The sequence below is a fragment of the Phocoena sinus genome, chromosome 19 (assembly GCF_008692025.1).
Source record: "Phocoena sinus isolate mPhoSin1 chromosome 19, mPhoSin1.pri, whole genome shotgun sequence".
NCBI classification, from domain to species: Eukaryota; Metazoa; Chordata; class Mammalia; order Artiodactyla; family Phocoenidae; genus Phocoena; species Phocoena sinus.
The window spans coordinates 57,130,005-57,134,241 of NC_045781.1; the positions used below are offsets into that span (position 1 = coordinate 57,130,005).

Here is a 4,237-nt window from a genome sequence, read left to right on the forward strand (position 1 = left end):
AGAAAATGAAAATTTTTTAAATTCATTTTATTAGGTAAATTCAGTAGGGACTCCCTGTTAGCCCCTGAAATAAACCAGCCTGCTTCTGTTTACTTTCTCCATCTTTCGGAGCCTTAAAATGAAAATTGAAGTCACTGCAATAGGTAAGCATACTCCCCCTCCCCTTCCTACCCGATGTTTGTGTAGAAATTGTAGGGTCTCTTTTCCTAAAAGTTGAGAATGGTGCTGAGGGCTGACAGAGTGAGTTCAGCCTAGGAGCCCCGCAGAAAGCTCACTGGTAGAGAAAGAAAGGGGCAGCGGGACGGGACGGGACGGGACGGGACGAGCGGGGTCAGAGCCACAGGAGAGACTGGAGTACTCACAGTTTCCAGTGTCTGCTGCTGTCTCTCTGTGTCCTGGTCCCGATTCCAGCAGGAATGTGGCTCTTTGTGCAGAACCAGAATGCACATCCAGGAAGCTGGCAAAATCACTAGCTAAACAATCAACAGAGGAAACACAACAGATTAAAGTACCAAATTTGTTTTTTTCTCCAATAAAGGAAAAGAAAGTGAGCAGAGGGGAGGGTGGGGAAAGAAGACATGTTATAATTTTCTCCTGTGACCTGAGCTGGGCCCCAGGTTAATCTCAGTTCAAATTTGGACATTTGCTCTCCTGCACCCGCATAATATAAAGGATCATTCGACCGCCTGCAATGGACGCAGGCTTATCGCAAACCCTGAGATCCACTGTGTGAAACAGTCTGAGTTCCTGCCGCAGATCTGAAATGAGTTTTCCTATGAAAATACACTTTAAAACTCAGCGACCCCCGCCCCTAACGAATGCCTTCAGTGACAGGAAATGTTAACCATTTTAAGCACTTTTTATTTGCATTTGCTCTGAAGCTGAGGGAGTGAGGGGAGAAATGTACATTTAATGATTGGTCGTGAAAATCAGATCATGGAGTGAGCATGGATCTGCATGTTTCTGAGCCGGTTGGGGGGTGGGGGTATTGAGCATCCTGGGTCCTGAATTTGCCCAGACAAGAGTGACTTCGCCCTGAATTCCCACAGAAGCTAGGAAGGGTTTGCATATATAGCAGTTGAGCCGTATTTCAAATTCTCCTGCTCTGTTGATAAGTTAAAGGCAGTCCCCTTCCACTTTACAGCTGGGGAGTCTACAGAAAAGTGCCTGTCTCGCACTGTTTGTGGCACTGAGATGTGTTTGTGCGAGTGTTTTCTCCCTGGGATCAAAAGGGGAAAAAAAAAATTTCCCCCCAACTCAACTAAACACTGAAGCTCAGAAACACACGGAATGTGTATAACATTGTCCTTCAGAAATCCATCTTGATTTTTTTTAAAAAAACTCCTCTCTTTGATCAAAAGCCGACAGAGAATTACATTTTTCTCCATTCTGTTGCATTTAACGTGGACTAACACGGGGTGAGTTTAAACAAACAGATGGCCTGGGCATGAATGCTTCTTTCAGTTTGAGTAGCTCAAGGTGGGCTGGATCCATGGGGGGTGGGGGTGGGCCGCAGTCCGGAGGATTAGTTGGAGGGGAGGAAAGCTGCAAAGTTGAGGGGGGAGCTAAGACAAGAATAAACCCATGATGAAAACAATTTTTAAACTACCTCTCTGCTCTGAGCCTGCGATCCTCCAGCAAGTGTGCAGTGTAGCTGTTGAAATTCTTCTGCCTAAAAGATAAATGGCCTACTTGATTCAAGAGTGTCAAGTAGGAAAAACAAAACAAAACAAAAACTCTTCAGAGTATATTTTCAGAAGATAATCTAATGCACAATGAACGCCCGGTAAGAGGGCTGTGCAGGGGAGAAGGCCAGCTCCTCGTGGGAAATCCTGCACGACAGTGGTACTCCAGCCGCCTTGGGGTGGAACGGGGGCCAACTGAGAAAGGCCAGTCCTGGGTTGAGGGTCTTCACAGGGTTGAACTGGACCTACCCACCCCGCCCCCCGCCCCGAAGTCCCAAACAGAACGGCTGCTCGTGGCCTCCCATGTGGGAACTCTAAGCCACTGACCCACACGCCATGAAATCCTTCAGCCCAATGGGAACATACAGGGCTGTGCAAGACTGGCGCGAAAATTCTGGGGCGTGTGGATACTTGGAGGTCCCTGCTGAGAGCTACGCAATCTGCACCGTGTCTTCCCCATGTGGGAGGACGGAGGTGCTAGCTGGTGCCAGTCTACCCGTGGGTGGGCCGGCCATGGATGCCCCCCTTGGCCTCAGAGACCTTCCAGAATCCTCTTCCTCCACAGAAAAAGTCTGCAGAAGAGGGACAGCCATCCTCGCCTCTGCCCCACAGCCTGGGAGACATCTCACATCTCCACATCTCAAGTATTAAACCCCAGCCAACTGTTTGGACAGGGTCTGTACCCTGGCTTCAGGGCCCGGTGGGTGATAAAATGCAGAGGGCATCACAGAGAACCCTCTGAGCCAGCGTTCCCTCTCCCTTTCACTGCCTGCAGAGCAAGCATGACCTTCCCTCCGTGCTCCTTCCCTCTGGTGCTCAAGACGCCACTGAAAGGAAGGGGAGAAAAAATCAACAGGCCGTGTAGAGTCACTTGTCAGCAATGGCACACACCCCGCTGGGGTGCTTAATTAAAGGCCAGGCGATTTCTGGAGGATCAAACCAGAGAGAAGGAACCCAGACGCGGCCAGGCTGCTGTGTGGAAATTCAGGAGGCCTCTGGCCCGGGGACCCCACGACCCAGCGACCGGCCCCATGCTCGCAACCTTCACCGCGTCTCTCGGGTTCCCGGGCCCTGAGCTGTACCTCGAGCTCCTGGTGCTCAGATTCTAGCTTCCCATCCATGTTGGGGCAGACGCAGCCCAAGCCTGGAGTTGGCAGGATCCCGACAATTTGGCGAAGGCAAAAGAGCCTGCAGGGGGAGGAAAAGGAAGAATGTTCTAGAAGGAGACAGAGCCCAGGCGCTGGGCCGAGAAGGCAAGCGACACCCACTTTTCTCCCTCACCTGCCCTTTCTCTGCAACACCGAAAACAAACCAGGACAGCAGGAACGTATGTGCATAAAGAATGCAGTGACTGCACGCACACACACACGCACATGCACACGTTTTATTTTTAATTTATTTATCTTAAATGGCAGACTATTTCTTCTTACTAAAGGCCTCTTCTCACACTGTTTTATCCCCTAGTTTCACAGAGCTTCCCTCCTTCACGTAAACGAAGGCATTTCCCACAGCCCTTTGGCTGGAATGTTCTAAAATGCTAGCATCGACACATTTCTATTTCATTTTATTGCAGAAAAGTTGTTTTATGGCACAGAGTGTGTGGTGTGTGTGAAGAACGAGCACAGGAGGGGGCTCTGCTGCGGAGGGGAGCTGCCCCGTGGTGCCGTCGGCCTCATCTAAATCCTGAACAGTGACAGTTGAGCTGGCAGGAGAATCTGGGAAACCAACAGACAAAATATACAGTGCAGCCCGGAGGCCTCACCTTTACGAGGCAGAGACAGCTTCTGGATTGGGTGGGCCAGGACCTCCGAGGCCACTCATTAGGCACTTGATGAATTGGACGTGGGGCCCACTGCCCTCCTGGGGCAGTGAAACGCTCGAAAACCAAGTTTTATTAACCTAATAAAATGAAAGGGAAAAAAAGTCAGGAAAATTTCAGCTGGAAGAATAAACGCGAGGAGCGGAGCAAGTTAACCTACTTTTCATGTATTTAGAACCGTTTTGGCGGCTACGGGCAGTTCCCAAAAAGACCCCACATTCCTAACACCAGATTTCAGCCAACTGGCTATCAACTGGCCACGGCAGCCTAGGAGATCCAGGGATGCGTTGTCTCCACGGTCCTGGGAATGAATACAAGTCAGTACTTTTTCATCACGTTTAACGACAAAGCCAAGGAGGGAGAGAAGGAAAAATGGCAAAGCAAGGTCTTCAGGCACAGACAGGGGGTTTGGAGAATGAAACGGACGCTGGCTGAGGTCTCGGGAATGCCGTCGCACCCAGAATCAGGGCTGCTGCCTCACAGGGGAGCAGTAACGAATTGGAGTAGTTCAAGCACAGGCAGACGTGCCAGGCTCTATTTCACCCACAAACGCCTCCAGGGACCCTCAGCTTGGGCATGGGGGCTGTGAGGGTCCCTTCTCAGAGACCAGCCCAAGCCCAGCCTTCTCGCGCTCCTGGAGCCGCTCGGGGCCATCTCAGTGGACCTGGAGCCTGCTCTGTCCAGGGGCCTGGCCAGGCCACCACTCACCCCCAGGACGCAAGGGAGCTCTGTT

General features: G+C 51.1%; 1 long non-coding RNA gene across 1 annotated transcript; it reads right to left on the bottom strand.

The window, feature by feature from the left end:
* Positions 1 to 202: 202 nt before the first annotated feature.
* On the bottom strand, positions 203 to 3,576 carry LOC116744526. Its single transcript, XR_004347076.1, has 4 exons — positions 3,448 to 3,576; positions 2,768 to 2,873; positions 1,610 to 1,672; positions 203 to 473 (listed from the first exon to the last, which is right to left on the bottom strand). It is a non-coding gene; the product is annotated as an uncharacterized LOC116744526 (long non-coding RNA).
* Between the last annotated feature and the right edge of the window lie 661 nt (positions 3,577 to 4,237).